At 43.6% G+C, this 6,867-nt stretch overlaps 2 protein-coding genes across 4 annotated transcripts in view; one reads left to right on the top strand and one right to left on the bottom strand.

The window, feature by feature from the left end:
* Positions 1-6,867, top strand: part of urp2 (urotensin II-related peptide) — a 102,705-nt gene that overhangs the window by 40,740 nt on the left and 55,098 nt on the right. The gene's annotated exons all lie outside the window — the stretch shown is intronic.
* Positions 1-6,867, bottom strand: part of runx1 (RUNX family transcription factor 1) — a 45,586-nt gene that overhangs the window by 36,902 nt on the left and 1,817 nt on the right. The window lies entirely within an intron of this gene.

Genomic DNA, 6,867 nt, shown 5'->3' with positions numbered 1-6,867 from the left:
TATAATTTGTAGTGATTTAAATCTTATTTTGGCCTATTAGCTCCAGAAATGTTTTGTTTATGATTTGCGTCCAATAACATTGTTTAATCCTTCGTGTAGAGAAGTGGAGGGTAATGCTGTGGGGGGGTTTTTCGAGGTGGTAGGCGAGCATGTGGTGAAGACCAAACTGAAGACTCAATCATGAGAGTGGATGGAAGTCAGGGAGGTTGAACCACCATCTGGTTTTAAAAGCGGTTTAGCCTACTTCACTGACAGTCACCACCGCAGCCGAGCGCGTCAGAGCAGCTACCAGACTGGAGCCAAGCTGGCCTGCCTGCACGCCTCCGCTTCCATCTCAGCGAGTTTTGTGGTTTGTGGTCATTTCTAAGCTCGGTTTGTAAAGTTTACAGCCTGCCGTGCTGTTGCTCCCACATGAATCTGTTTGAACCGATTATCGGACAGGGGTCGCAACTCTTCTGCATCTCTGCCAGTATGAAGAGTTTTGATGCCAGATATTCACAGGCAGGTATTCTGCGTTCTTCGTGATGTTTCTCCGTCACGTCCCTAGTGTGCAAAGACATCTCTGGTCTTTGTTGATGCAGTTAGAAGCCTATCACAGTGAGACACGGTGCGAGAAAAAACCTTAGTTTTTTCTAACCTTTTTTTTTCTCAACGCCAGATGTGGAGTCGCACCACTTGTCCCATTAAATATATATGGTGGCCGGATGCAAACGCAACCAGGCCCCACTATATGTGATAGAGACCTTAAACATCAGGCTATGCCACGGACAGTTTCTCTTCATGGTGGAGGCCCTAACTGCTTTGGTAATAGTCCCACTACCTGCAAGGCCGTGTAGATGTGGAAACTGGACCTTGTTGCTGAACCGACCAACATTGTTCGAAGCACACTGATGCCTCAATTCAGTCAGTTTTCAGCTGTCTGCTGCCAGCTGAATGGGTTTTTTTCATTCCAGTTTTTGGAAGCGGCATGAACTCTGCCCTGTGAGGTGTCAGTTGTGGCAGAGTGCATCCTGTGCAGACATGATTTCACTGTTGCATTCACGATAAAAAAACACTCTTGAAGAAACGCAAAGAAAAAGAAAGAGAAGCCTGATCCACACTGTGTTGGAGCTGCCACTGTACTGAACATGCAACCAGATCATTTATGTAATACAAAAATTCTAGTGGAGTAAATGACAAGTGAATACACGAGTATTGTTTGTAAAATGTACCTCAAGTATCAGAAGCAAAGAGCCACACTCTTTCTTCCCTCGTTTCTCCTCCTCTCTTCCTGTTACTCGGCTGCTAAAATAACGATTTCCGTTCCTCCTCTCGAGTTGTTGTTTGGCAGGGGCACACACACACACACACACACACACACACACACACACACACACACACACAAACAGTAGAAGTCCAGTCAAGTCCCTCTTTTGTGGTTATTTATTGCAAAACTCTGCTTGGTTTGCGGCTTTGTGTAAGTGTGTGTGTGTGTGTGTGTGTGTGTGTGTGTGTGTGTGTGTGTGTGTGTGTGTGTGTGTGTGTGTGTGGTTTACCAGCATGGCTAACCAACATACAGTAAATGCAAAACGGGCTGCCGCAGATGCACTCTGATCCTCTCCCTCTGTCTGGTTTTCATTCTTCATTTATTTGAATGTCTACATTCAAATTGCACAAAGACAAACATTTGAATTGAAAATCTGCTGGATCACGTTACAGCACGATGGCCGACAACAGCAGCCTCTCTGGACCTTTGTGGCTCCAAAACAAACAGAGAGTATAAACACGCTGCATTCTCTTCCTTAACAGCAAAAGTATTGCTCTTTTGTTGTTGTTGTTGTTGGTGTGTGTGTGTGTGTGTGTGTGTGTGTGTGTGTGTGTGTGTGTGTGTGTGTGTGAATGCGAGGCCTTGTCTCTCTAACCGTCGCTCTGTCACACACATCCTCCTCGCTTCCTTCTTCCCTCACTATCTCCTCTGTCTGTTACAACTCTCACACACAGACACACACATGCACACACACACACAGCCAACAGACAATTCGAAACAGCTTCTGCTGGTTACACAGGACTGAGTAAACTGCACTGTCTGTCTTCAAACTCACCTCAAACTGTAGCTGCAAAAATCGAGTGTGGTCAAACACATCAGTTTCCATATTTTTGGAGCCATAAAGCAGTCAGTATTAAATAGATAAACAGGTTTGTGTGAAATAAAGCGTCATTACACAAAAAACTGTGTAGGAAAAAAGTATATATACATAGATGAACAAAAAACTGGTTAAAGTATTTGAAAAAAATCGGATGACAAAGTCGTGATGTCACTTTTTTTCTAACATTTGTTGGCCTTAAAATTTAAATGATCTGACAGAAAATCAATAATAAAATTGTTCTCTAGTTGCAGCCTGGATCAGATCTATCAGTCCAGACTTGGAGCACACAGAACAGACCAGAGGCGATTTAAAAACCGCCAACATGAACCTGACGTGTGACTGTACTGCTGCCCTGCAGGTGACCTCTGTCATTCTTTATGAAATGTGCTCTGACACTGTTATAAGTTATGAATGTGGGAACGTTCATATTTGAGTGTTGTGAGAATACACAAGTGCTCTGAGAGCAAGTGAGCATCTGAACGAGAGTCAGCATCACTAATCGTCTAAAATCAGCCCGGACCAGACCTGTGGAGTTTCCTCTGTTACGCTTTGCCGCCTCCTGATAACACACTCTCTGTCTGTCTTTGTGACGCTCTCTCACACACACACACACTCGCACACAACAGGTGGAGCCCTCAGATAACCAGAATCAGGCCCGGTCAGGCCCATGAGATGTGGCCGAGAACAAGTGGAACGTGGCCGGTTGGAGGGCGCGAGACGAGACGATGGCCTCGGTCGTGACGAGAGAGCGTAAATTTAAGACGAAGATTGACAGAGGAGCAGAAAAACAAGCTCTAAAAGCAGTTTGATATATGGACGGAGGGCAGGGAACAATGCTGAGTCAATGATGGGATGATGGAAATGCACCAAAACAAGTCGAGTGGCTTTGCGTTTGGAGCCAAACATCTGAGATATATGGTGCGGGCACGGAGGGATGGAGGATGGAGAGGGAGGAGGAGGAGGAGGCTCCTGGAAGGAAAGTTCGCGCTCAGAGGATTATAAGTAAAAAGTTTTAATGAAAGCATGAAATGAATAAAAAAACAAAACAAACAAACCAGTAATATCAGATAATATTTAAATGTCATTTCTGGAGGTGGAGGCAGAGGAAGTTGATGAGTTTTTCTTGTCTCTTACTCATAATCAATGTTGACATTACATTTTTTTTATCTATAAAGAAGTAGTGTTAGTTGTCAATATTACAGTTTTCCACCGACTATTTGAAGATGATTCCCGCTTCGACCGTATTTCACCAGGATTTGCAAATACTGGCTCTCAACTGAGAATATTGGATGTGGTTTCTTAGTCATCAGGCTGTTTTCTGCACATTGTAGAGGATGAAAAGTGTCTCCAAAGACCACAAACGGCATCATTTTTAACTGCAGTGCACACAATGTCTTATTTGACATTAATGTTTAAAACTGGTCCTGGAAGCTTGTTGTTGGCAGCTCGCAGCCCGTACATATACTGCAGTTCCATATTTATGACAACTTATAAGAAACATTTTCACCGTCCAGTGTAATACGACTTCGGAGAAGCGCCTTTGATAGGTGATTTTAAAAAAAGTCACTTTGCATCAGTGTATCACGCCCAATCATGGAATATTTTCTGATTTTAATTGGGTGTGAGATCGTTAAAAAGCACCATCAATTGGCTGAGAACGAAATTCAAGTCGATCGATAACATTTTGCGTGCATTAAAAACAGCACACATCTGTTTAAAGCTAACAGTAAAGTGACTCTGCCTCAGTCCGATAAGTCAGAGAAGATAATCTCAACAAGGGAACAACTCCAGTAACCACACACACAGATACACACAGGGCTGATAAAGCAGCAGTGTGTCCTGTAGATTTGCTTCGTACAGAACACTCTAACAGACACAAACACACGTGTGTTGAGACACACGTAGATGGAGATAAAGCAACAATGTGTGGTTTTTTCGGGTCACAGACGCGACGATTGGAGGAGAGTCGAGTGGTGACGTAACAACTCGCGGACTACCAACAGGACACAGAGAGATGGAAGACCAATCAGAGATGAGAGTCACATTGATTGTAAACCACTGACGGGTTAACCACATGTGATCCCATCAGCTCGTACTGGTCAGAGTCCAGCAGGCTGTGGTTTGATCCTCTCAATGAGTTACACCAACTGAACAACCAGAGGAAACTTATTTTTGTAGCGTGACTCTTTCATTGAACTGGTTTTTGAGCAGGCCTGAGGTTAGATACCCGACTAATAAGATGTGTCGTGATATCTGTGGTTTTCTTGAGTTTGGTGGCAGAGAGAGGAACCTTTTGTACGTGAGCATCCTGTGGCAAACTGTGCATGATGCACACACACACACACACACACCAATAAACCCCTGTAACCACAGCACACAGGGCGGGAAACACGTGACGTGGTACCTTTTCAACATGTGGGGCTCGAGCAGTTACAGCAGGGCAGAGCGAGATAGGCTCACAATGCCACACACACACACACACACACACACACACACTTTTTGTCACTTTGCTTCACATTAACTACATAACAACGTGTCAGCTTCTTGCTCAAACACCGAATACAGCAGGGGATCACAGATGAGATGACTAATCTGACATTTTTTCTGATGACGGTGATGCAACCACCGATCTTAAAACTCCACCGTCATTGTGGGAAATGTTTTCTCACAGCCTAAACACACTGATGGGGGGGGAGGTTCTGTAGAAACAAAAGTGTAATGCAAAGTTTGAAATGCACAAGTGTGACTGCACAGGGGTCTTTTTATGACCTTTGCTGTTATTGAGGAGAAAGTGATCATGTTAGCAGCGCTCCTCGTGAATACAGATCACCGCCCGATAGTTAGCCGTCAGCTGGAGTCTTTGCGGTGTGTCTTTTTTCGGCGGAGATACAGGCAATATGTGTCTGGGCGCTTTCAGAAAGCTGGGTGCATACTTGGAAGTTAATTTGACGTCGGTCTTGTGACACTTTTAAAACTTTCAGTTGATGGATTTGCATCCAAAAATGTTCTATTGTCACTTTCATGTGTATCAATTTCAGATTTTGAATGGCAAGTTCATGATATCAATGTGTCATTGTCAGTATATCAGTAGAATAATGTAAGTAAATTGTAAATTTCTCTTAATACCCGGCAATAAATAACAATGGTTAACTTAGAGCAGTTTTTAGGAATGCTATTCATGTTTTATCTTTTGAAAATTACATTACACTTCCCTTTAAAAACATGAAACTTATTATTAATCAGCACTATTGCAGTGAAGATATATGTGAAATGCATGTATCCTGTTTTGTGGCAGAAACACCCACAGTGTCATGGGTGTTGGCACGGATGCTGCTGTGCACGACTCACGATAGTCTGCCATGCAATCGATTTTCAGACGTGAGAACGCTGTCGACAATCAGCTCTTTTTCTTCATAGGTGCCACACAAAGATTTCACAGGAAACACACACGCTGTCACGCAGTGTTCTCAAGAATTTCCGCGGCAAAGATGACGTCCACTGGAGACACCCTCAAGTTTTTTATTATTTTTTATTACTATTTTAAGTCTACATCAACCAGTACAGTACTGCTATCAAATCAATGCAATTTTAGCCAAGATAAATTGACCAATTCTCATGTGATTCTTTCAGTGTAATAATGCAATCAGTTACTGTGTGGACGAAAATCAAATGAGATATTTATGTATAGTTAACAACAAGCACAAGTTAGGCTGCATTCCACAACTTACTTATGTTAACATGTCTGAAAACTAAATGACTCTCATCTCTTGATCACTAACGGGACATGGATCGGACCTCTGCAGGGACACATCCAACCAGGAAGTGATACTGACTGTAACTGCAGGTTTAGAATAAGAAGGTCACTGACCAGGCTGCCACACATGCACTCATCTGTGTTCATTTGTTTTGTTTTTCCTCTCTTTTTCCCTTTTGGGAAACAGAAAGCAGGTGAAAACAGGACACTGGACACTGCGGTGACTTTAAACTTTAACGAAACCTGAACTAAAAAGGAAACATCGCTGAAACACTTGAAAAAATACATTTCATTAATTTATCTCCTTTTCAGTTTATATTTTTGTGTTGCTTTTTGACGACGACCCTCTGAATTCTTCTCTATCATGTCTTGGTTTTCTCATATGCTGTCAGGGTTCACTTTCATGTCACTGATTTCCAGTTTCGTTTCTCGGTAAATGTCGCATGAGGAGGTGTTCCATGAGCACAACCGAGGTATCACTCTACATACAATAATATTTTAGACAGTACATTGATTTCGGGAGATGTACAATGAATACACGAGGGTGTAATGTTCAGGTACACTCATGCGAGGTGACAGGAAGTGTCCCAGCGCTGGCTTCACTGTTCGTTTCACAGTCTCGGTGAAGATGACCATGGTTACCTCCAGTCGTGTAACACAAAGACAGCCAGCGGTGGGAAAATGAAGCAGACGTGAATAGTCACTCACGCAGCTGCTGGTTGATGCAGCAGGAAGGAATGCCTGCTACATTCCTCACTCTCCTCCCTCCTGTCGTCCTTCCTGTGAGCTGGGAGGACGGCAGGCTCGCAGGGGCGGCCGTGAGACCTGGAGGGTGCTGCTTTCAGGATAGTCTGAACACCGACACCTGAACCTCCGCCCTCCCACTTACACCCAAGTGCAGTTTTCACAGGATACAGGCTCAGATTTCGGCCGAGCTGACACACATCGCCACAAAGAAACAGTCCTAAATTCATCATAAAACACACT

This window comes from Acanthopagrus latus, chromosome 24 (assembly GCF_904848185.1).
Source record: "Acanthopagrus latus isolate v.2019 chromosome 24, fAcaLat1.1, whole genome shotgun sequence".
Taxonomy (NCBI): Eukaryota; Metazoa; Chordata; class Actinopteri; order Spariformes; family Sparidae; genus Acanthopagrus; species Acanthopagrus latus.
This window is presented reverse-complemented; position numbering and strand designations above follow the sequence as displayed.